This window comes from Hypanus sabinus, chromosome 13 (assembly GCF_030144855.1).
Source record: "Hypanus sabinus isolate sHypSab1 chromosome 13, sHypSab1.hap1, whole genome shotgun sequence".
Lineage (NCBI taxonomy): Eukaryota > Metazoa > Chordata > Chondrichthyes > Myliobatiformes > Dasyatidae > Hypanus > Hypanus sabinus.
In genome coordinates this window covers 46998845-47025938 of record NC_082718.1, presented here as the reverse complement: position 1 = coordinate 47025938, position 27094 = coordinate 46998845, and the positions used below count along the sequence as shown (strand labels likewise).

The 27094-nt window shown below is 41.3% G+C and overlaps 1 long non-coding RNA gene across 1 annotated transcript in view; it reads left to right on the top strand.

Moving 5' to 3' along the window:
- The first annotated feature begins 11902 nt into the window (after window positions 1-11902).
- The window catches only part of LOC132403835 (uncharacterized), a 51089-nt gene continuing 35897 nt past the window's right edge, over window positions 11903-27094 (top strand). The window contains exons 1-2 of the long non-coding RNA XR_009515367.1: window positions 11903-12077; window positions 17744-17861. This is a non-coding gene — a long non-coding RNA (uncharacterized LOC132403835). The remainder of the gene's footprint in view (window positions 12078-17743; window positions 17862-27094) is intronic.

Below are 27094 nucleotides of genomic sequence, written 5' to 3'. Positions count from 1 at the left end.
TCTTTTCGATGTTCCATCGGATGACTGCTTTAACATAATTGCTACAAGTAATGTATAATTAACTTTTAAGTAGTTGTCCAGTATAATGAAAGCTGATTGTCATCCAAGCTCTCACCTTGAACAATACTCATGATCTACCTCATTGACAGTCATGTTGCTTTGGAAATTGCGTGAAGTTAGTTCCAAGAGCTGTTTGAAAGCATAAGTATCCTAAATAGATCCAAAAGGCTGCAAAGTGAAAATGCTAATTGTTTAGTGGGGAATACACACAACCATAACTGCAGTGGGTGTAGCCTGCTTAATCAATAAGTTGATTCAATCAGTAATTAGTGATTGAAACAATGAAAATACTGGAAGCATAAATCCACACTTCTTTTCCTTTTGCTGCATTGGACGCCCCAGTGATGTTACACCACCAGCCTACCATACACCTTCCACTCTTCTGTCTTCTTCCAAAACACAGGTTGTCCCTGGGTAATGAGCAGACTCCATTTCTTCTCAGTTTTGTCCATAAGTCAGAAAGAATGCAGAATTCACTGAATATTTTAACTATACCTCCACAGTATGAATGCTATCAAAAACACTTAAGACTGATAAGAAAGAACTAAAAGTAGAGAGCGAGAGAAAACTGATACTGCCATTCAAAGCTAACAATGCACGTACATCCGTGGGGCTTTAGAACTTAATATTGTGGAAGCTAGCTCTCATGTAAGGTGTCTATAAGTTGAGTGTTCTCAATGCGGGAATGGCCTGCATATACAAATTTATCTCCTGTGCTCGCCTATTTCTTTATTTCTTTCACCAATCAACGTCTCAGCTTTTTACTTCACCCCCCCCACCCCCCACTCCCACTTTCACCTTTCGCCTGCCATCTTGTACTTCTTCCTCCCCACCTTGTTCTGGCTTGTCTGCTTCCTTTCCAGTCTTGATGACGGGCCTCGACCCAAAACGTCGACTGTTTACTCGTTTCTATAGATGCTGCCTGGCCTCCACCATTTTGTGTATGGTACTTTGGAATTTGAGCATCTGCTGTTTGCTGATGGTTACAAATTTGAATGTATACAAGGTGCATTGGAATTGTATCAGCCATACTATATTGAATTTTCACCATGGGTCCCAGTAAAGGATAATGAGTTGATGTTGTTGTGAGTACCTGTTACTTCATTCTGGCACTAATCCTCTCAGATCCAGCCTTCAGCGCTCTACTGCTGCAGGGAATTAATAAGAAAATTAGTCTGCAGCAGAATGAATGAATCACATAGGCTCGCTGGATTCCTGGCCTTAACCATGAGAAAATTTCTATTTGTGATCTAGTACCAATCGTACAATTACTGAGTGTTAGCCCCTGCAGTTTATGGGGTGCTATGAGAGGTGGGAGGTCAATCACTCTCACTGGAGGCTGGAACTACGCAGAGGTCTGAAAAGAGGAGAAGAGAAGCTGAGGCTTGCTGCTGAAGAAAAGTGCACTCGCCAAAAAACAGCAGCAAGACAACACCGGAGGACAGCGCCTTCAAGTGCAGTTGCTGCAGTCAAGACTGTCACTCCCGTGTGGGCCTCTACAGCCACAACAGACGCTGCTCCACCAACACAGACTGTAGCAAGCCTTTCCGGGTGCAGATCCATGGTCTTGCGAGACTAACAGATACCATCATGGCCCTGAAGCACAACACGGGTGCAGTCTATGAGTACAGACTGTTCTTTTATTTAGTTACAGCATAGATTAGGCCCTTCTGATCCTTCAAACCACATCACCCAGCGACTCCTGATTTAACCCAAGCCTAATCATGGGACTATTTACAATGACCAGTTAACCTACCAAATGGTACATCTTTGGACTATGGGAGGAAACAGGACAACCCAGAGGAAACCAGTGCAGTCACGGGAAGAAAGTACAAACCCCTTACAGGCAATGGCAGGAATTGAACCCAGGTCGCTGGTATTCAAAACGTTGTGCTAACCACTATGCCGCCCAAATCAAACAGTAATAACCAATGGATTCTTGGGAAAGCCGGCAAGGCTGACAAATCGACATGCACAGTTAGTCTTGGAGTCATAGAGGCTTAGAGCAATTCAGCACAAATAGGGGGTGGGGGGGGGGGGCTTCAGCCCAACCAGTCTATGATGACCACATTGTCCATCCAACTTGTCCCAATTTCCTGTGTTCTGCCCATATCCCTCCAAGCCCCACCTTTCTAACCCTATCCAAGTGCATCTTAAATGGAACTATCATACCTGCCTCAACCACTGCATGTGGCAACTTATTGTCTTGCTGAAAATAAGGCAAAGTGAGCTGGAGGTTAGGGAGTTGAGGACTTACATTGATGGGCAAAGCAATCCAAACAGGGGAGACTGGAACTCTGTCTGTAACACATTGTGAAAGACTTAGACCTGGGGCAAATTCACATCTCGGTATACTGAGGACTCTAGGCATATCGATGTGCTTTCAATATTCACCTGCTCCAGCTCAGTTGGACGACCACAGGAGCACACAAAGATAAGACATACCAAGTGTGCAAATGACAGAGGACCATGCCTAAATTGAAAATAACTAGGCTTCAGAAACTGGAGTGTTGTGCAGCAGACTGCAGAGGCTTGTGCAAGATGTACAGAAGTACCCCCTTTAATCGGATACTTCTCAGAAAGCAGAGTGGTGAATGCCTGGTTCTGCTGTGACTGACCTGTAACAATGCTGACCTACAATTTTATCTGATTTGGATTATGTTGTGCAATGATTTGTTCTAGTTTTTATGCACATCCTTAATGGAAAATGAGTGATTTGATTATCAGAATAGGATGCACCTGGTGAGATTTTCAGAATGGTTCAAATTGGATAGAAAATAAATATATACATTTGCTTTTTCCACTTTTCCTCTGCAGAAAATTATATTTTTACAATGCACAATATTAACAGAATTTAGGGGCAGTCTAACTACCAGTCATCTTGATATAGGTTATATAGTTTAATTAGCTAGCTTGCTGATATGGATGTAGTAGGAGGTCACTTGATTCACCAGGTACATGGCCATTTCAAAAGGGAGCAGTCAAGTTTGACCAGTTCCCTGTCTGTTGAACTGGAGCTTGGAGAAGGGCAGACATGGTCTGTAAATGTTAAGTGCAAGAATGGAGGGTATAAGCAGATAACTTCCAGTGCACCCTTAACAGAATCACTTCATTGCCAGTACATGAAATATACCAGAATTGATTGTGCAAACATGAGGAAATCTGCAGATGCTGGAAATTCAAGCAACACACACAAAATGCTGTTGGAACGCAGCAGGCCAGGCAGCATCTATAGGGAGAAGTGCTGTCGACGTTTCAGGCCAAGACCCTTTGTCAGGACTGACTGAAAGGAAAGATAGCAAGAGATTTGAAAGTAGGAGGGGGAGGGGGAAATGTGAAATGATCGGAGAAGACCGGAGGGGGTGGGGTGAAACTTAGAGCCGGAAAGGTGATTGGGAAAAGAGATACAGAACTAGAGAAGGGAAAGGATCATAGGACAGGAGGTCTAGGGAGAAAGAAAGGGGGAGGGGAGCACCAGAAGGAGATGGCGAACAGGCAGAGTGATGGGCAGAAAGAGAGAAAAAAAGGGGGAAAGTTAAATATATCAGGGATGGGGTAAGAAAGGGAGGATGGGGTAAGAAAGGGAGGAGGGGCATTAACGGAAGTTAGAGAAGTCAATGTTCATGCCATCAGGTTGGAGGCTACCCAGCCGGTATACAAAGTGTTGTTCCTCCAACCTGAGTTTGGATTCATCTTGACAATAGAGGAGGCCATGGATAGACATATCAGAATGGGAATGGGTCGTGGAATTAAAATGTGTGGCCATTGGGAGATCCTGCTTTCACTGGCGGACAGAGCATAGGTGTTCAGCAAAACGGTCTCCCAGTCCCTGATGGCAATTTGGTGAACAGATCACTGCCAGGGTGGAGTCAGCAGTAATATTTTCAGCTCTTTTCTTCACTCTGGTACTGAACGGGTCTTTTAATGTCAGTAGCTGACAGCCAATGATCTTCTCCGCTGAGCAGACCACTCACTGCAACCTGGACTTGGAGAGGGCGGAGGCGGTGGGAAACCCAAAGTGATGGTGTCATATCATAAGTCAGGTGTTGAATCAGGACCCAACTGCAGAACACAGACACTGGAGTCCCGGAAACAGGACGAGACAGAACCAAAGGACAGAACGGGATGCAGTCTCGGCAGGGGAAGCGGGACCAGGATGAGGGATTGGGAACAAGAAGCCTGGGGTGGACTCCGAGCCCGAGACTGGACAAGGACCCAGAAACTGGGTCTTGCCTCGGGCTAGAACCCCCAAACCCAGGCGAGGATGTAACGAGGCTTGGCTGGGGGCTGCGGGCTTGGGTCGAGCCTGGGGGCTGCGGGCTTGGGTCGAGCCTGGGGGCTGCGGGCTTGGGTCGAGCCTGGGGGCTGCGGGCTTGGGTCAAGGCTTGGGGAACTCGGAGGCTGGAGCTAGGGGCAGACTAGGAACTGTACATCAACATGGAACGGGGACTTATCCTCCAACAAGCTGGGACTTATCTATAACAGGACACTGACATGAGACAGGACAGTACACAGACATAGAGCCAGGACTTATCCACTTACAAGCCAGGACTCATCTATATCTCCACACGAAGATAGGGTGGGACCATCTGTCAGGTAATGGCCGAACAGCCTGACCCACCCAGCAGAGGCAAAGACAAGACAGCCCCCCCACAATCCAATACCAGGGCCTCTTATATTCCCAGTGCCAATATGAGCCTCAGGTGTTTCTAGTTAAGTCCAACCGCAGCAAGGGACCGCTGGAAAACCCGGAGTCTGGAGTCTGCGGACCGGACCATGGACTTCGGACTGAACCACCACAGGTGGAGGTGGTCACAACACTCTCAATAATTGCTAAGAAAAAATTCATCAGGATACAACCTGAGATGTTGAGTTTTTGAAGCTGGAATAGGAAGAACAATCTCTGCTGGGCTTTCCTAGTGATGAGCACAGAGTGCGTGTCCCACTTCAATGTATTGGTAACGGTCGTCTGCAGAAATTTGAATGACTCGACCGCATACACAGCCTGACCATTAATTTTCAAGGGGAGGGACATAAGTCAATCCTCATTACCACTCTCTTGATAGTGTTAAGTTGCAAGTTGTTATGAGTACATCATGCTGCAGGATGGTCCATCTGTCTTTGATAGCAGGTCGCATTAATTGAAATGAAACCAACTACAGTCGTGTCATCCATGAACTTTAAGATTTTAATGGATATGTCTGTGGAGGCACAGTCATCTGTATAATTGAGAAAAGGAGGGGTAAAAGAACACAGTCCAAGGGAGAAACTGTGCTTATAGACATTGGATCGGGCACATAAGAGCCCAGCCTTATATACTGTTTTCTTCCAGTCAAGAAGTTTGTAATCCACTGACAGATACTGTAGGGTATAGCTAGCTGGAGCAACTCCAGAACAACAATGTTGAAGGCCGTGCTAAAATCCACAAACAAAATCCTCACACAGGTGTTGGAGGAGTCCAAATGTTGATGAATGTAATGAAGAGATAGTTAACTGCATCCTCTATAAGCAAATTAGTGGGTCAAGAAGAGGATCAGGGAACTGTGGGTGGGTGGTGCATGCGTGAATGTGGTTTGGAACTTGTTGAGGGAAAGAGAGTGGGGAAGGAGTGGGAATTGCTGGGAGGGGGTTGCCCGAGTCTGGTAATGGCAGACAAGGCGAGAGGAGGGGCTGAGGGAAAGAGAGTGGAGAAGGAGTGGGATAGGGATTTGGGATCAGGGGTAGGTAGCTGGGGAGAAATGGATTATTGTGAAGGGAGAAATAAAGGAAACGAGGAGATAGTGAGGGGATGGATGAATGAAAACCAAGACAAAGGGAATAAAAGAATAAGAAATGACAATGGAGGGAGTTCTGAAAGTGAGGAAGATGAATAAGTTCAGAGAGGAAGCGTTGTCATTATTAAGTTTAATGAGAAGGCGCAAGGACACATGAAGAAAATTAACCCGTTTGTGCTAACAACAACTCTGGCAAATAAGATGGGGAAATAGTATTTGCAAAAGTCCTTAATGATGGCAATCTATTGGTAAGATGTGCAAATGAGGAACAACTTGAGAAAGCACTCAAGCTAAAAGAGATAGGAAAATGCAAGGTGGAATATACAGGGAGGGTGGGAGCACGAAATGGTGGTTGTAAAGGAGTGATCAAGGGTGTACCAATGAGTATAAACATGGAGGAGTTAAAGAGGAATATCAAAGGGGGAAAAGTAATTAATGTTCTAAGACTGAAACAACAAAGGAGGGAGTGAAAAAGGAAAGGGAAACAGTATTGATTGAATTTGAAGAAGAAACAGTGCCAAGGAAAGTGTTCCTGGGTTTCATGAGTTACCCAGTAAGGGTATATGTGCCAAAGCCATTGAGGTGCTATAATTGTCAAAGGTTTGGACACATAGCTAAAAACTGTAAAAGGCAGAGGAGATGTGCTAGATGTGGGGGTGATTATGAATATGGAAAGTGCGGAACAGGAGTGCAACCAAAATGCTGTAATTGTGGAGGAGCTCATAATGTGGCATATAGTTGGTGTGAGGTTATGAGACGGGAGACTAAAATTCAAGAAATAAGAGCGAAAAGAAAGATCACTTATGCAGAAGCTGTGAAGAATGTCAAGAGAACAGAATGATGCTCCTAATGAACAGGGAGCAATAGGGATGCAAGAGATGCAGCATAGAACAAATGACAGGATTTATGTAGGAAAAAAAAACTCTAGTAACATTCATTGCAGGAGTGATTAATAGTACGGCTGAGGTAAAGTCAAAAAGTGACAAAATTCAGCTGGTGGTCAAAGCAGCAGTAAACCATTTAGGGTTAGTAGGATTGAAATGGGAAGAAGTGAGGGAGAATCTCACTAATCAGCCAAGCCAGGAAGTGTCATAGGTTGGTTAATACTCATGGTGATTCTTTTGCAATGGAATGCAAGGAGTTTACTGGCTAATGACCAGGAGTTTAAGGACTTTATTAAGGAAATGGTTGTAAAACCGGATGTAGTGTGTATTCAGGAAACTTGGTTGAAACCAGCTTTGGACTTTGTGGTATATGGGTATATAATGATAAGGAAAGTTAGAAATCTATGGGGAGGAGGAGGTTGTGCTATGTTAATCAAGCAAGGTATACCATATAGGGTACTGGAAAAAGGAGATGATCAGGGATACATAATGGTGGAAATATGGGAGAGAGGGGATGGAGTGATTATATTTAAGTACTACAATCCATGTAAAAGGTTGGATTTGGACAGCCTACTAAGGATACAAGGACAAAACAGACATAAAGTAGTGTGGTGTGCAGATTTCAATGCTCACAGCACAATATGGGGGGATCTGATTACAGAGTCACATGGAACGGTAATTGAAGATTTGATGGAAGAAAGGGATTTGGTGCGTATGAATGATGGTAGAGGAGCAAGGATAAACACAACAGAAACTGAGTCAGTATTAAATGTTATGTTAGTGTCTAATGTCTTGGCTGGAGTTAGTGACTGGGGAGTTTGGACTGTTTCAACAGTAGGCAGCGATCACTACCCAGTTTTATGTTCAGTGGGTGAAAGAGTTGAAATAAGACCAGGTGGTGGAATCCCAAAGTGGGTGTTTGGAAAAGCAGATTGGGGTAAGTTCCAGAAGTTAAGTGAAGAAGCATTGACAAAGATTGACATTTCTGGAGATATAGATGAATTGAACAGTCAGGTGACTTCAGCAATTATTATGGCAGCAGAAGGATCTATACCCAGGAGTAAAAATAGGATGAATAGAAAACTAGTGCTATGGTGGACAGAGGAATGTTGTCAGGCTGTAAAGAACAGAAATAGAGCATTCAGGCTAGTTAAAAGAACCCATAATATGCAGCATTTGATTCAATGTAAGAAGGCACAGGCAGTGGTGAGAAGAACTATACATCAAGCTAAAAAGGCAAGTTGGAGGAGTTTTTGCAACAAAATAGGAAGAACAATGCCTGTGGGAGAGGTATGGGGAATGACTAAGAGGACTGGGGAGATAGAAGGGATTGGGAATATCCAGTAATGATATCTGAGGAGGAAACAGCAATCTCCAGCAGGGATAAGGCTGAGATCATGGCCAAATCCTTTGTTACATAGTTCAGAACATTTGTCTGAAGAAGGGAGAAGGAGAAGGGAAAGAGCAATGAGTCAATACCCAGGTGTGTTAAACAGGAGGGAAGACACAGATGATATAATTGATGATCCATTTACTTTGGCAGAAATGGTGAGAGCAATAAAGAGATCGAGATCAGCCTCCCCAGGGAAAGATCTAAAATGCTATGTTATGCTAAAAAATCTAGGAGAAGGAGCGCTCTTGAAGTTACTGCATTTTTTTAATATAAATTTTTAAAATTGAATTTTCAAATAGGTTACAGAAAGAAAAAAAATATCATCCTTCCCCCCTCCCCTTAACCCCTCCCCCCAACATATCCCTGTAGAAGAGAAAAAAAGAGAGGAAAGAAAAGAAAGAAAGAATGCCTGGATATCGGAAGATCCCCACATGCTCCATGGAGTTCATAATAGCTTTAGTATATATATTTATTTCTTTCCCAAGATAACCAATAATTTTATCTTTGGAGCACCTTTATATTTAATCCTATCTTTTGTAAATAAGGGTGCTAAATTTTCAGAACTATTTCATATTTATCTCTTAAATTATAAGCAATTTTTTCAAGTGGAATGCAGCTGAAAATTTCATTCTTCCAACGATCTATACGTAAGTATGAATCCGATTTCCAAGTAACTGCAATAGCCTTTTTGGCTACTGCCAAAGCAATTTTATTGAATTCTTTCTGATATTTATTCAGTTTGGATTTCGGTTTTATCCTTTCAATATCGCCTAGTAAAAATAATGTTGGATTATGTGGAAGTTGTGTTCCAATAATTTGATCCAATAAAAATCTTAAATTTGTCCAAAAAGGTTGAATTTTAAAACAAGACCAAGTAGAGTGTAAAAAAGTACCAATTTCTTGATTACATCGGAAACATTGATCAGATAAATTTGGGTTTAATTAATTTTTTTGTGGTGTATAATTGATGTAAAAAATTATATTGCACTAATCTTATCCAGACATTTGTTGTATTTGTCATACTGTCAAGGCATAGCCTTGACCAACTTGTTTCTTCAATTTTAATATTCAAATCAGTTTCCCATTTTTGTCTTGACTTATGAATTCCTTGTTTAATTGCAAGTTACTGCATTTTTATAACAGAGTGTGGGAGGAGGGAAGATTACCAAGTGCATGGAAAGGAGCAGTAGTAATTCCAATAAGGAAACCTGGCAATGATCTGTCAAAACCCACAAGCTACAGGCCAATAGCACTAACATCAAATATATGTAAGGTAATGGAAAGGATGATAACAGAAAGGTTATCGTATGATCTTGAGAAGAGAGGAATGCTGGCAAGTTATCAGTGGTTTTAGGAAGGGAAGGAATTCCACGGACTCAGTGAAAAGGTTAGAGACTGAAATAAGAAAAGCCCAGACAAATAAAGAATCAGTAGTTGCAGTGTTTTTTGACATTGAAAAAGCCTATGATATGATGTGGAAGGAAGGATTATTAATTAAACTGCACAAGATGGGGGTTGGGGGGAGAGTTTTTAATTGGATTAAAGATTTTTTGTTTGGTAGAAAAATTCAAGTTCGGATTGGGTCAGAATGATCTAAACAGTACGTAGTGGGAAATGGCACACCTCAGGGTAGTGTGATTAGCCCGTTACTTTTCATCGTTATGATCAATGATGTCTTCACAAAGGTACCAGTGGATATAGGTAGGTCACTGTTTGCGGATGATGGGGCCTTGTGGAAAAGAGGCAGGAACATGGAGCATATGATCAGGAAACTACAAGGAGCAATTGATGAAGTGGTAGAGTGGGGTTGTGATTGGGGATGTAGATTTTCAGTAGAAAAAACTCAAACTGTATTTTTCACTAGGAAAAGAATTGAGGTAGGGAAGAAGTTAAGGATGTATGGGATTGAATTAGAAAGGGCTGGATCATTTAAATTTCTGGGAGTTATATTTGATTCACGATTAACATGGGCAGACCATATCAGAAAAGTTGAGGAGAAATGTAAAAAAGTAATAAACGTGATGAGATGTTTGACTGGTAGGGAATGGGGAGCAAGTTGTTCAGCATTGAAGAGAGTGTATGTGGCTTTAGTAAGATCTGTGTTGGACTATGGAAGTGCAGCATATGGATCAGCAGCTAGGTCTCTTATAAGGAAACTGGATGTGATTCAGGCTCAGGTTTTGAGAGAGTGCAGTGGGGCTTTTAAAACATCACCAGTGTCAGCCCTGCAGGTAGAAATGGGAATAATGCCTTTGGAATTAAGAAGGATGCAATTGATGGCAAACTACTGTGCTAATTTGCAGGGACACAATGATTCTCACCCTGCTAAAGGAGTGTTGCAGGAGTCCTGGGAAAATGGGAGGTTTCAGAGGGAAAACTTTAGTCGGGTAGGGAATGATATTGCTCGATCATGTGGAGTGTTTGATCTAAGGATAAGTCCTTCAGTAGTTTATCCGGTTGTAGCTGCAAGGAAGCTTGTATGGCCTGACATAGACTAGCGTTTGTTAGAGGTAAAAAGGAAAAGAAAATATAAAACTGATTTGGTTAGTGCATTTAACTGTCATGTGATGGAAAAGTATAGTGATTATACTCAGGTCTATACAGATAGTGCTAAGGAACCTGAGACAGGAGTGACAGGGGTTGGGGTGGCTATACCAGCAAAAGCAATTGCAATCAGCAGAAGAACATCTGATAAGTTAGCGGTGTATACAGTGGAGATGATGGCAGTGTTGGTTGCATTGCGTTGGGTGGAGAAAGCTAAACTAGTCAAAGCATTGATATGCTCAGATTCATCTTCAGCTCTAGCAAGTTTAAGGTCTTTTCACTCAAACAGCCGGCAAGATGTACTTCATGAAGTCCTTCAGTCAGTCACAAGAGTTGCAAATCAGGGAGGTCAGGTTAAATTTCTATGGGTTCCAGCTCATGTAGGGGTGAAGGGGAATGAAAGGGTGGATGAGTTGGCAAAGAGGGCAATAAAGAAAGAAAATATAGAAATGCACATTAGTATTAGTAAAGCAGAGGTTAAGTGTGTAATCTGGGAAAACATTAACCAAATGTGGCAAGAAAGATGGGACAGGGAGGGGAAAGGGAGGCATTTATATCAAATACAAAAAAGTGTTGCAGGTACTAGGGTAGGTAGTAGATACAGAAGAGAGGAAATTGTGTGGACTAGGTTAAAGCTGGGGCACTGTGCACTAAACCAAACACTGAAATTGATAGGGAAACACCAGACAGGACTGTGTGAGGAATGTCAGGGAGAGGAGTCAGTAGAACATGTAGTTCTGAGTTGCAGGAAGTATGGGATACAGAGAGAGATGATGAGAATTAATCTAAGGGAACTGGGGGTGCAGGAATCCGCATTAAAAGGGTTGCTGAGCATGGGTGAGAGAACACAGGTTAGGGTATCTTTAGCTTTCTTAAGGAGTACAGGGGTTTTTTATAGGATATGATGGATAAACAGGAATACGGTACTAGGATGGCCAAAGATGGGAGGATAAAGTTGTGTGTGTGTGTGTGTGTGTGTGCGATTGGGTGAAGGGATTTAGAATGTGAGTCTATCGCATACTCCGAAGCAGAAGGTGGCGGTAATGCACCATTAAGCTGGGTGCCAACCACCGTAAAACAAGACGGAGACGGAGACGGAGACTGGGAGAGAGGGAGAGAGGGAGAGAGGGAGAGAGAGAGAGGGAGAGAGGGAGAGAGAGAGAGAGAGAGAGAGAGAGAGAGAGAGAGAGAGAGAGAGAGAGAGAGAGAGAGAGAGAGAGAGAGAGAGAGAGAGAGAGAGAGAAGAGGATCAGTAATGGACTTAAGGTAGGCCAACATCAAATGTTCAAAGGTTTTCATACCTACTGAAGTCAGAGTGAATGGCTATAATCATTAAGTCCAGAGATAATAATTGCAGGGAGGTGTTAACTATCTCAAAGATGACAGGTGCTAGCTGATCCGCACAGTGCCTAGGAGAACCAGGTGAGACACCCATCAGCTTTGCTCATGTTCTGATTTTCAACAAGTTTACATATGTTATCTTGCTTCATAGAAAGATGGAGGGGGGGGCTGAAGAAGGTGAATGGGACTGGGTAAAGGTGACATTGGTGTGTTCGTGAAAGGGGGGATTGTAGGGGTTCAGCATATCAGGGTCAGAGAAAGTGAGAAGAGACAGATGTTAATTGTCCTTTTCAAACTGGCTATAGAGATGATTGAGCTGACGGGAGACCCTGAAGCGCTTCTGTTTGAAGTTGGTAAGAGTTTGCAGAGAGCTCCAGGTTGCCCAGTTATTGCTGTTGAAGTCTCTCCCTAGTCGATCCTTGTAAGTGGCTGTCACCACTTTCAAAGCTTTATTAAACGGCTGTTCTGCAGAGCTGCATTCCTCTCTGTTTCCAGACCTGCGAGCCCTCAAATCCTTGCTTAACCACAGCTTACCTCACAACGATTTTTTTAGGAAGACACAGACCTTCACAGAAAGATATGTAGGATATTACGTTGTCAGCATATTCATCTAGACTACTACACCAACCTTCCGCGGGCCTTTGGGTCCGTGGATCCTGAGCAGTCTCACAGCCTCAGGAGTCCATCATATTCTGATGGTCCTGGTTGGCTTAGATTGTCCCAGATTTTGTTTATAGCTGGGAGCAAGTAAGATCACAGCGTGGTCAGAGATCCACAGGGCTGCCTGGGGAAAGTGGCAGCAAGTCCCTTTAATATTGGTATAGAAGTGGTCCAAAGTTCTGTCCTCATTTGTGGGGCAGCTAATCATCTGATGGTATTTGGACAGATCACATTTCATGTTACAATGGTTAACATCCCCATAATGAAAATGACAGTATTGGGAAATCTGTTTTCCAAATGCTATCAGCCATCAGGCTGTAGGCTGTAGTACAGATTGAGCATTTGTGTGAGGGGGAATGTAAATACTTGCCAGGATAACAGAGTGAAATCCCCTGTGTAGGTAGAGTGGTTTACAATGATTGAAAAGAGCCTCTGGGTCCTCGGGGGTGGGGGAAGAAAGAATGATGGACATGTCCCTGCTCCATCTGTTATTTCTAAACATGCACAAGCCACCAACACGTGACTTGCCAGAAAGGGCGCTATTATGATCTGCTCTAAATAGCTGGTATCTTTGGCACTTGAGCAATGCTGTCTGGTATGTCCAACATGGGAGGCATGTTTCAACCAAACAAGAGGCAGAGTTCCAGGTATAATCCTTGTTAGCTCTGAGGTGTACATCTTCATTGTGAGAGAGCAGATATTTGAAAGGCAGGTTGCCGAGAGAGCAGTACGGAAGCCTCTGCATCGTCAGCGTACCAGAGCACCCATTCGTTTACCTCTCTACCTCCTGGTAATGCGCATTTTCTGGCCAATATCATCGCTTTCAGTCAGAAGTTTCAGTGGTAAATCCTCAATATCACAGACACAGTAAATAAATCCAGTGGTACTGACTGTTATATCCATGAGCATTTCAGCAGTAAAGTTCATCCTTGAGTGTGACAGAAGATACATACTGTACATTGATATTGTTCATATCACTTTCTTCAATCTGTTTCATTCAGTTTTGGTCAGAATAGAGGCCAAAAATAAAACCTATCATTGGCATATATATGGTAATAACAGAATAGTATAATTAGCACAATGCTTTACAGCACCAACAACCCAAGATCAATTCTCGCCATTGTCTGTAAGGAGTTTGTACCTTCTCCCCGTGACCAAGTGGGTTTCCTGCCGCTGCTCCAGTTTATTCCCACATGCATTCCAAAGACGTATGAGTGGTAACTTGTGGACATCCCATGCTGGCGCTGAAAGTATGACCACACTTGCGAGCTGCCCCAGCACATCCTCGGACTGGGGTCATTGATGCATTTCACTGAATGTTTCAATGTACTTGTGACAAATAAAGTAACCTCTATCTTTATAAAAACGGGAAAGTACAACTTCAAGTTGCAAGGGTCTGTTTGTAACTTATCAGAGAGCCACGTCGAATAAAAATGTTTACTGGGATGCAAGAAATGAGAAAAATGCTGATTATTATATGGAGATTGAAAGTGGAAGTACTGGCCTCATGCAAACACATTTTGAACAAAGACAATACAATCGGCTAACTAAACTTAAAAATTAAAGCAAAGATTGGAGCAATCACAATAGGCATGCTCAAAAACTCTCTATCTTCAATTGCATTTTCACCACCAGAAATGCTCAGTCAATGGTCTTATACTTTCAAGTTGAATGTGGCCAACAAGCATGGATATTCAGATGTGGTAACAGAGGTAAATGGGAATTTTTACATACAGGGAAACAGGCTTCTCAAGTAATTACAAGTGACAGCTAGGAGTCCATTACTCCAGAAACCTGTCAATGTGAGAAAATATTGTACAGTTCTCCTTCACTAATTCAATAGGTTCCCCTGGCTGACACGGTTACAATAAGAAAACATGGTTTCATAGAAAGTCAGTAAGAAAACATTAATTTAAATTTGTATATCTTATTAGAGTTATATTTCCCACAAAAGTGATTCATTTGATCACTTATTCCAAGTATTTCAGATAAAGGGTTGATACTGATATGTTTAATGCTCTACATAATGATGAATAATATGAAAGAGTCATGTCTGAGAAGAATTGGATGTGAAATATCTTCAAACACTGGACAACAAATTTTTTCAAAAGTGTTGCTTCCTCAGAATTTTTTTTGTTTATGATAGACTGCTTGAAGATGAACATCAATATAATTTCAGACTACTTGTACCACGTAGGAATTTGGAGAAACAACGAATTAACTTTTATTGAATATAATGCGTTTAATTGCATAATGGTGCTGATGGTTTGCAATAGTTCAACTAAGATAAAAATATTCTGTTAATGATTTTCATTTGTACTCAGTGTCTGAGGCTTCTCGCTTAAGTGTCCAACAATATTTCACCAACATTGATGGATTCCAGTTGCCCTGGTATCTTTCCTCCATGACCGCAATGTCCTGGTGAAACCTTTCACCATGCTTGTCACTAACAACACCAAGATTTGCAGGGAAGAAGTCTAAATGGGAATGCAGAAAATGAATCTTTAGTGACATGTTGCATTTCATGGTTTTATATGCTTGAAGCATGCTTTCAACCAGCTGCATGCAGTTTGGTGCTCTGTAGATACGGAGAAAAATTTCAACAACTTCATTGAATGCCTTCCATGTAATTTTCTCCAAATCCCACTAGAAATTCTTCAAATTTCCTATCATTGATGACCTGTTTGATTTGTGGACCAACAAAAATGCTCTCCTTAATCTTGGCATCAGTTATTCTGGGAAGCATCTGTCTCAAATATCAAAATCCTTCATAGAAATGTTTGTGCCTGGTGATAGCAAATACCATCCTTACAGTCCTGAACCCAATAATTATTACTAAACCTGTCCTGCCATGCAGCAGCCGTGCCACCTCAGCATGCCCAAGCATGTCTGGACAAGATAGGAAACTTTCCAGCTTACATTATAGGCAACATTTTAATTGACCTGAATTATGACTTGAAATAATAAAGATAAGTTTATTAAAAATGGTGCGTGATAGGAAAATTTCATGGTGATTTTCATGATCAGTAGCCCAAAATTCATAAGATACACCTAAAGGTATTCAGGAAGCAAAACCTTTGTTGTCCAGTGTATTTACTTCTATTACTTGTACATTTTTCAGGATCTGGGCAATGCTGATTAGGCTGACGATCACAGAATGTCAATGGCTGGTGGTGAACCATTTCTGAAGAAAATGTACCTGCAGTACATAATCTAGCAGAGAGAAAATAATAATAAATAAAACATAATAAATGTATATTGAATAGATTTTTTTAATGTGTAAAAACAGAAATACTGTATATTAAAAAAGTGAGGTAGTTTTGATGTGCTTTTATCCACACAAGTATTTTGAACAGCATAATATTTCAGATCCTTTAACATGCATGTTAAAGATTACAGATTGTCCAGTTAGTTGAAAAATATCACAAAACCATTAATGTCATTCTGATTTTAAATCTTGATCAGTGTTGAAATGATGAGGGCAAGATTTAAAATGGAAAAAAATGTGCAAAATTGTTTCAGTAAGATGGAGATCAGTAGTCTGAGGGACTTTATTAATGGTAATTGTGGAAAGTTCATGAGGAGAGATGAGTTTTGTGGAAATGTTCTGCATTTGTAAAGGTCAATGCAGAGCAAGCAGGTGAACATCAGATCACTGTGTGCATGGGACATGGCTGTCTACAGTAAAGACAGTGTGCTTTCTGAGGTATCAGCTTCAGTAAAATCAGGATGTTCATTGAGAATTGTCATATTGTAGGCCAGTGAATTTTGAAAATTATGAGGAATGGGAGAAGAATAACACTGTTTTAGTACTTAAACTTGATGCAAATTTCGCACTGCAACCATGTTTTTAGTGCAAACAAAAACCCAAATGAACAAACAGGAATTGCTAAGAGAAGTGTTATGATCCAGTTCTGTTCCAGATTAAACCTATTTCAAATACACTGCCATATTTTGTTAAAGTGTGTTCTATTAATTTTTAGGCCCCTATGCCTGACCCACAGTCAGTTGTCCACTCGTACAACAACTTCTATTTATACAGCACACAGAAGGGATTAGGCAACATGGCCAAAAGCTTGTGTCAAAAAGATATATCTTGTAGTGCTTTTTTTTTAAAGCTAACAACTGTGTTACGTCTAGCAAGTGAAACCCAGTGCTTCAGGTGCACGTAGCTGAAGCACACCACTGGAGGTGGAAAGTCAAGGGTTATGCACAGAAAACACAGAGGCTGCAGCTGTGGTTTTACATATATGAAGTGTGTAGAGCTGGAGAAGGTTACAAAAAAGGAATGGTTCCTTCCTGCATTCTCTTAATTGGTGAAGATTTAACTCTAAATCTGTCTTGGGATTTGTCCTTTCCTGTTTCACCTTCAGAGCTCCGTTAAACTACAAAGGTGCATAATTTCATAAATACATTTTGTGTCGAAGACAACGTTTGTTTGTAAACCTTTCAGCTATTATTGACCATTGACAACAAATTAAGAAAGTAATTTTCTGATATTACGTTGGCAGCACAGTCTCGTCCAGCACCATAACTGAATAATTTTCAGCATTTATTAGTTTCAGATTTAAAATGTCTGCCTTCTGCTTTCTTGCACTGTGTCTGTTCACATCATCAACAGGTAACCTTAAGTTTGCTACCCAATTATGTCACACTACAAGCAGCTGATTAGGATCACTGACAAGATGGTGTCTTTCTTGCTGGGGGACTTGGATACTAAAAGTAAGGAGGTCATGAATGTCAGTAATAAAGGGGCCACTGCAGCAACCTGCATTTTTCAGGCCTGTCCATGTGGCACATGTACACTTCCTTGTGAGTTTTCTCCAGCAACACCAGTTCCTCCCCATCCCCCATCCTAAAGGTGTACAGATTGGCAGGTTAACTGTGAGAAATCAGCTGGAAGGAGGAAGTTTATCCCCTAATGCTGGACCAGTCCACCCTCTCCCTCCCATGCCTGGCATTACTTTAATTGCCCTTCCTCCTTACCCCTTGCAGCAGTGGAGGCTATTGTCTATCGAGCAAAGTGGCATTCACCTATTACTTAATGTTGAAAAGAATAACTGAGACCCCATCTGCTCTCCTTGCAGGCCATCAGCAAGTCTTCCCCTTCAACGATCCAGTCACCCATCACTTGGCTTGCAATAGGTGAATGGGAGCGTGGAGTGAAAGCAGTGCCTGGCAACATGATCCAACTGTAGCTTTCAGGTGGGTGTTACTGAGAACCTGTTCTGACACAACTTTTCCATTTTTGGCTGGCATCCACTTATAAAAGAAACAGAACTTATTCCAGTTAAATAACCACAATCAAATTTTCCTTCAACTTAACCTTTGAATCTTCTAGCCTTTTACAACCCCTTTTTCACCACTGCCTCAGATCCAGACCAACTAGCTGTCTTACCCACAAATAAACTTCTTGGCCCATATCCTGAGGTTTCAATAGCACTTGTGTTGCAGTCTAACTCAGTAAGAAAAAGCTTTAGGACTAGTTTTTCAATTATCACAATAATTGCATACTACTCAAAGCAGACATAAATTCTAGGCAAGTACAGCCTTAACAGATCAGACTGATTCGAACAATTTGGCAACATGGTATCTGCGCGTTTGTTCAAAGTGATCTTAAGTTGACTTTGGTTCACCTATGAGTTACTCAAATACCTTCTAAAGTTCACAGAACAAGAAAGTGCTTTCCAGTATTTTGCTGTTGTGATCTTCATTCAGTGGGTACTTACGTTGTGGGACCTATTGCAGTATTCCATTCTGGAGGCACCCATCGGATGGCTGTTTGCCCACACAAAATGCTAAAGGAATTCGGCAGGTCAGGCAAGGTTCCTGGCATCTGCGGGATCTCCTGTGTCGCCAGATGGTCAATCCGGTTACCACATTCTTCCAAGATCTCTCTGATGAACAATGTACTCACAGATATACTGGAGGTTTTCTAATGCAATTGGTCTGGTTAAATCAAGACTATCAACTTTGCACTCCACATAAACTTTGAATCTTCTAACCTGCTACAACCCCTTTTGCACCACTGCCTCAGGTCCAGACAATCTATCTAATTCACCCACAAATAAACTTCTAGTCCCATATCCCCAGGTTTGAATATATTATGTGTTGCAGTTGTGTCAAATATGTGCATGAATGCAGGAAGACCTTCAGCAAACTTGCATGCATGGACTGCTTTCTCCAAAAAGGCTGTGGTCATATTGACTTTCAACTTCCATGCCACAGATGTTTAATTTTCTGCAGCAAATCTCTGGCATGTTTCCTAACTTGCTGCACATTCGTGTATCAGGGAGGTCACATAGACACTGTATTTGTGAAGGAACAATTTTACCTGCTTTCATTTCAGTGAGAAATAGATGTTGTCAAGGGCACTGAGACTTACTACTATTGTTAACTTACAATTAAAAAAATATATTCTATTACAAAAGAGGCCAATCTGCCATATTGTGAAAATAGCAACCTGTCCTAATTCTATCCTCCAGTACTAAGTCCATAGTTACACGAATCAAGGTTTTAAAGTTCATTCCCAGGTATATTTTAAATGTGATGAGTGTGTCTGTCTTTATCATATTTTGAGGCAAGGATTAGCATACTTCTAACGCCCTCTTGCTCTGGGGGAAAGAACTCATCTCTTCTCTAATCTCTTCACCTATTATTTTAAATAAATATCTTTAGTTTACTAAGGGAATAAGGCCCTTCCTTCTAGGCTCTTTGGGCCTCTCATAACTTTATTAATCTCAATTAGAGTCACTCCTCAGCCTCTGTATCTAAGAAAATAATGTCTGTTTATCCTTTCTTTCCTCAATTCTGGAGATGTCCTCCTGAATCTCCTTGCCACTTTCTCCAGTAAAGAATTGGCAGAGCAGTTACCATATCAAGCCATGTAACATTCAGATAGGATGCTTTCTATGATGCATTGATAAAATTTGGTAAAAGTGAATAGGAGCGTGAGAATTTATTTGGCCACCTGAGTAAGTAGAGGTGTGAACTTTCTTGGCCTTGACCTCTATGTGTCAGGACAACCTGTTAGCAATAGTGACAAACTAGTAAATTTCAGGCCAAATTTGATTGTCTTCTCTGGTCTGCCAGGGAGAATGGTGAATGTAGAAATGGTAGAACCATTTCGGAGGCATTTAGACAGGCACTTGAACAGACATGTAGTAAGAGGTTATGGACTTCTATTTGGTAGACAGAATTGGTTAGATCGGCATGGTTGACAAAGATGCCGTTGGACAAAGAGCCTGTCGTGTGGCCTATTGCCCTTTATCTGTGACTCAGCTAGTGAAAGGAAGCGCCTGATCTGTCTTTTAGCCACCTTATTGATTTGTCCAACTATCTTAAAAGATTTGTGGGCATACACTCCAACATCATGTTAACATAGAAATCAGGAGCAGGAATAGATCACTGCTCCACAGACTCTCCTTGGTATTTAATAAAACCACATCTAATCCACCCATTGGTCTCCTTGTTCCTCCACATTGCTTAAATATTCCGATTAATGGCATATTCCCTTGCTTTGTATCTCCCCAAATGCATTACCTTACACTTTGGATAAAATAGTATTTTCTATCTTTCTGCACAACTGACCAGACTGTGTATCTCCCCCTACAGTCTACAACTTTGCTCAATACTGTCAAACACATGGCCAATTTTTCTCTCATCTGCATTTTCTTTATTAAGCCCCCTAACTTTAAGTCTAAATTAATGAAATGTATTGCAAAAAAAAAACAAGGTGTTAAGTGCAAGGCATTGTGGCACTCACAGCCTTGCTTTTAAAATATCCATCGCCCTTTTCTTCTTCCCAGTGAACAATTTCAGATACAACAAAAAATAGAACATCCATGGGGAGAGAAACAGAGGTAACGTTTCAGGTCAGTTGTTTCAAGCCGATGTCCTTCATCAGAACTGGACAAGTGAGAACACCAGTGTGTTTTTAAATTGCAGAGCGGGGGAGGGTGGAAACAACAGAGGGATTCGGTGTAGATCAAAGTTAGAAATAGTCATACAAGATTTAACAAATCCATTCTGACTCTCCTTGATTAATCTGTGCCTTTCTAGATGAAGATTAATATTGTCTGAAATATTGTGGAGCATTGCCAGGCTTGCGATCAACCAAACTTCCAAATTAATATTGTCTCTTAAAATGGATTTCACCAATGTGCCCAGCACTGAAGTTAAAACTAATTGGCCATAAATTACATAATTGATCACTTTTTTTTAAACTACTACATTGGCGGTTAACATTTTGGATCAAGTATCTTCCATCCTATTTGAGAAAGAGTGCTTCACTCCTTTGCCACTGCTGAACAGGAAATATTGATAAAATCTAGTCTCTGCAATGGCAACCCTTACTTCTGGCAAAATATCCAGTTTCAATATTACCTTCTTTTATAATTCATTGACTAATATTTGCATGGTCCTTTGAGTACTTGTGAGAATTGTCTCCTTCTTCCCTGTAGCCTCTGCCTCCCCCAGGTGTATTCCAGAGATATGGCTGCTCTCAGGTTTTAAACTAGGGGTTCTCAGCCTGGGGTCCATGGACTCCTCAGTCAGTGGTAGGGGTCTATAGCATGTTTGGGAACCCCTGTTTTAAACAGAGTGTAGGTACTCTCACTCTTGTAACACAGAGAGCAGACTGAAATGTTATAAATTGTCCACAGCTGTGCTCTCTCAACTCGCTCAGTTGTTGCAGAATTAACTAGACAGCAGATTTTCACAATGTTATACTTACTAAGATCACCTTGTAAACTGTTGATTGCTGAAAGTTAGGTAAGAAATTCCTCCCTGATGATCCTGTTAATGTCTTCTCTTCTATTTCACTACCTCCTCCTGCCCTCTTTGGTAGCTGATTTTGCTCTGCCAGTTGAGAGTAGCCTAGATGGATATACACTAATATCTGTGAATATCTGGTTAATGCCTTAGACTTTAATTCAGTATTCAACAGCCTTGGTGGAGATATCTATCGTGCTGCTTATGGAGTTCTGCTGAGCAAAGCTGGGAGAGAATATTAGCTAGTGAGTTCATTTCCAATTTAGCAGGACTGTTGTCAAAATCAAATTTATAGTGATTAGAGTCATCATCTGCTTATTTATTCCACTTTATGGCAGGTATTAGTTTAGATTGTTCTAACACCCTTCGAACACCCTTTGTAGCTGACTTAAGTGCCCACTAGGTGCTGGAGTGGAACCTATTTAGCCCGATGGCATCCAATTAACAAGAGCTACAGGGCAAAAATATGACCATGTGTGGTTCTTGATCTTATCTATTGATCCTTGGCTTGAACTAGAAGAGGGGTCTTTGGAACACCTGAAAATTTCACTGATTGTATTTCCACCATAGTGAAACTTCAGAGACTCGACAGCCACACTCTGGGTTGATAGTTTTGGGGAGATGTGAGGGTCGAGGGGAAAGAGAGAACAAGCAAACCCTCTGTCCTGTCTGAGTTGTGATATTATTTTCAGGATTATTTTAAAAAACATTTGGGTGACTTATCTAGCTCTTATCTTTAATAAATTCAGGAGATTCCACTTCTGAAATCTCTGCTCGCAAAATCCAAACCATGGAAAAATACATATATTTTCTGACATACTCTATATGGAAAATTTTCTGACATATTCTATATTTCAATTACGGTACTGTGTGCATATCCTGAATGTGAAACAGACTGAGGAAATTTTAAATTAAAACAGAAAATTCTAGTAATATTTGACAAATCATGCTGAGTATTTGCAGCTAATAGAAAGACCATCTGCCCTCCCTTAAGCCCATGCCTATGGTCTGTGTAAGCAATTAACTCTACAGGTGCTCATTGCCCTGTTCACGTAAAGAAATTAATTTACTGCAATGAGAGGAATTGCTCAGTGTCTTTTGTGAAGCAAATAATAATCAGTGGTACGTTGGAACAATTGTTGGGTAATGTAAATGTCAACCAACCAGGAATTATTACAGGCTAGGCAAGCTGTAGTTTGCTAAAATCCTTAAAAAATAATTTCTAGATTAGAGAAATGAATTGATAACAACAATTACATTTTCTTATTCAATAATTTCACTGAGATTTTGCAATATGATTAAAAATTTGTATTTGTCTTTTTAGCACTTGTGCTATTATCATGCCATGACAGTGCTTTAAAGAAGCACAAGCAATATATGTGCGGTACAGCATTTCTCCCAGGAGCGCTACTAAGCTGGTACCTGGAAGTGTTCTACCTTTCTTTTGCACTCTGGAACTAGGAGCTCTGTGAGCCCCTACGTGCACAGGGCATCTCTAAACATCTGGCATCTTTGTCTATATTGTCTGTGTAGAGGTGGCATGACAGTATTCCCCACTCCATCATGTAATATGCTCTAGAGAACATTTACAGGCAGCTTGTGCCCTCCACAGATCTCTAAGGAAGTTTTATTTTTACAAGGTGTAATCATGCAAGCCCTTATAACTTCCTTTGCTTAAATACTCACAGTCTCCCTCCTGTTAGTACAGCTGTCTATCCTTATGAAAGAAATTACTACCTGATGTTTTTTTTTGGTTCCTGTTCTTTTCATGGCACCCAGGGGTATGTGAAACAATTCCAAGTCTTCATGACCTTCACTGAAAAAAAATTACAGATTATCGCTGTAAATACCCCTTCATGGTGTTCCATGTACTCATCTTCCCTGTGATCAAGCAAGATACTTCACAGCGACAGCTAGTGGAACCCAGTGAGTTAGGCAAAATCTTAGCCCTCAATGTTTCAGGTCAAGACCCTTCAAGTGGACGGAGAGACAGAGGGGAGGTGGCCAGTATAATAAACAAGAGCTGATAAGTGTGGGTGAGGAAGGCAGAATGGAGGCGATGGGTGGAGGGAGCAAAAGGCTGGACATGATTGAATCTGATCAGAATGGGAGGTGGAGAGGGCAGCTAGGAATTGCTGGGGACTGGAACCACTGGATGTGCATGTGGGTGATGGGCAGATGGAATGGGTAGAGGAGGAAATAGAAAAGTAGTAACGGGGTTGGGGTGAGTGTGAGAAGGACTGAGTTGATCAAGAGGAGAAAGAAAATGGTGGGGTGGGTGTGGTTGTAGAGAGCAGTTTAGCTTAAATTGGAAAATTTACTGTTCGCGCTGTTGAGCTGTGGACTATTCAGGCAGAAGATTTCGAGCTATTCCTCTTGTTTAGTCTCAACATGGCAGTGGAAGAGGCTGAGGACTGGCAGGTTAGTGTCCCAGAACAGGCAGGCACACCTCCTCTGTTTATGGGGGACTGTGCCTGAGTGGGGGTGGGGGAGGGGAGATGCAAAGAGAGCAATGAAAACACCTGAGAGTCACAGTGAGGGCCATTTCCTGCAGAACAGAGAATGAGGTGGATGACATTGCTGGCAGTGGTTAATATACTCATGAAACTATTTTAATGCCTAGTGAATTCAGTAAATAAGCCATCTTTTTTAAAAGTATCTATTTCTTGATACTAAAACAAATTACTGCAGAAAACTACTAAAACAGAACACGTTGAAGAGACTCAGCAGATAAATGGAAAGAGAAAAAAATTAATGTGTCAGGTTGATGATCTTCCATCAGATCTGAAGTATCTCAACATGGCTTCTTTCTTTTTATAATACTGAGAGCTCAAACTGTAATTAGTGAATAGATTGAAATAACTTAAAGGGGTCGATCCACAGAGTCACCCAAATGGGCAGCGTGGTAGTGTCACAGTTAGTGCAATCACTTTATAGCTTCAGCTGATGAATCGGAATTTGAATTCCTCTGCTGTCTGTAAGGAATTTAAACGTTCTACCTGTGCCCGCACGGATTTCGTCCGGGTGCTCCGGTTTCCTGCTACATTCCAAAGACTTACAGTTAGATATAGGATTGGTAAATTGTGGGCATGCTATTTTGCTTCTAGAAGCATGGCAACACTTGTGGGCTGCCCAGCACAACCCTCGCTGATTTGATTTGATGCAAATGATGCATTTCATTGGATATTTCAAAATACATGTGACAAATAAAACTATTCTTCATCTGTACAAAGGTGTGAAATTTAGAGAACTAAGCTGCTTGGACATCTACAAAGAAATTTGGCTAATCTTTCTTCCTTTAATTTGTGTGGAATTAAACAATCCTATTCCAGCTGCAAACTCGATTATTCATATCATCAATCCTACATGAACCTTCACATCTGGATACAGATACAAGGAGTTCTTACCTTTTTGAATCATTATGAACCTGGCGTTGATGAACACTCAATTGAATTTTAATGATATGCAAGTGACATTTTCACATGACAACAGGATATATATTAGTATGCAAATTGTAATGATGAAGAGTGCCATTATGTGAAAAGGTAATTTTGTTTCCACTGGAGTGTTAGGGAAGTGTGAAAAAGAGGTGATGAATTAGAAAGGGCTGTCTGATGTGCTGGAAAGTAACTGATTTGGAAGAACTGTATGCTTTCTCAAGCTGTGTTACAAAAGCTTTATTTTAGCTATTCTGTAAAAGACATCTGATACTTTTACAAAATGGTTTACGCTCAGTATAGAGTCATAGAAAAGTGCAGGCCCATCGGCCCATCTAGTCCATGCCAAACTCTTTGAATTGCCTACTCTCATCAACCTCCTCCTGACTATAGCCTGTCATACCCCCACCATCCATGTACATATCAAAAAGTTTCTTAAACATTGAATGAGCTCACATGCACCACTTGTGCTGACAGCTTGTCCACACTCTCAGGACCCTTTCTGTGAAGAAATTACTCCTTAACTTCCCTATAAACCTGTGGCCTTTCACCCTTGACCCATGCCAGCTGTTTGTAGTACCACCCAGCGTCAGTGGAACAGGCCTGCTTTAATTTACCTATCTATAGCCTTCATAGTTTTGTGTAGCACTATTAAATCTCCTCTCAATCTTCTATGTCCCAAGGAACAATATCCTAACCTATTTAGTCTTTCTTACAATTCAGGTCCTCCAGACTGGGCACCATCCTTGTAAATTTTCTCTGTACTCTCTTGACCTTATTGACATCATTCCTGTAGGTCGGTGACCAAAACTGCACACAATACTCTAAATTAGACCTCATCAATGTCTTATACAGCTTCAACATTACATCCAATCTCCTGTGCTCAATACATTGATATATGAGTGCCAATGTGCCAAAATCTTTCTTTATGATCTTATTTTTCTGTGATGCAATTTTCAATGAATTATGGACCTGTATTCCAATATCCTTTTGTTCTACCAGACTCCTCAGTGCCCTACCATTCACTGTGTAAGACCCACCCTGGTTGGTCCTACCGAAGTGCAATACTTCGCACTTGTCTGCATTAAATTCCATCTGCCATTTTTCAGCTGGTCCAGATCCCACTGCAAGCCATGATAGCTTTCCTCACTGCCCACTACACCCTAATTGTGGTGTCATCTGCAAAATTGCTGATTTAGTTAACCACATTATCATCCAGATTGTTGATACAGATGACAAACAACAAAGGACCCAGCACTGATCCCTGAGGCACACCACTAATCACAGGCTTCCAATCAGAGAAGCAACTATCTACTACCACTCTGGCTTCTCCCACAAAGCCAAAGTCTAATCCAAATTACTACCTCATCTTGAATGCCAAGCGACTGACCATTCTTGAGCAACCTCCCATGCGGGACCTTGTCAAATGCCATGCTAAAGTCTATGCAACCAACATCCACTGCCTTGACTTCATCAACATTCCTGGTAACTTCTTCAAAAAAAACCTCTATAAAATTGGTTAGACATGACCTTCCATGACAAAGCCATGCTAACTATCCCTAATCAGTCCATATCTATCCAAATACTTATATATCCCGTCCCATAGAATACATTTCAATAACTTTCCCGCTACTGATGTCATGCTCACAGGCCTATACTGTAATTTCTTGATTTACTTTTACAGCAGTTCTTAAACAGTGGAAAACATTGGCTATCCTCCAATCTCACTTGTCACAAAGTTTGATTTAAGTACCTCTACTAGGGCCCTGGGAATTTCTGCACTTGCCTCCTGCAGGGTCCAAGGGAACACTTTGTCAGGCCCTGGGGATTTATCCACTTTAATTTGCCTCATAACAGCAAACACCTCCTCCTCTGAATTTGTTGCTGCTTTGACTCACTTCTATAGATTTTAACTCTGTCTCCTGGTAAATACAGATGCAAAAAAAATGCATTTAAGATTTCTGCCATCTCTTTTGGTGCCACACATGGATTACCATTCTAATCTTCCAGAGGATCAATTTTGCTCTTAACATATCTATAGAATCCTTTAGGATTCTCCTTCACCTTGTTTGCTTGTGCAACCTCGTGCCTTCCTTTAGCCCTCCTGGTTTATTTCTTAAGTGTTTTATTGTATTTCATACCTGCCTATACCTGCTCTGTACCTCCTTGTTTTTTCTTAACCAGAGCCTCAATAGCTCTTGAAAACCAAGGTTCTCTGCACCTGTTTTG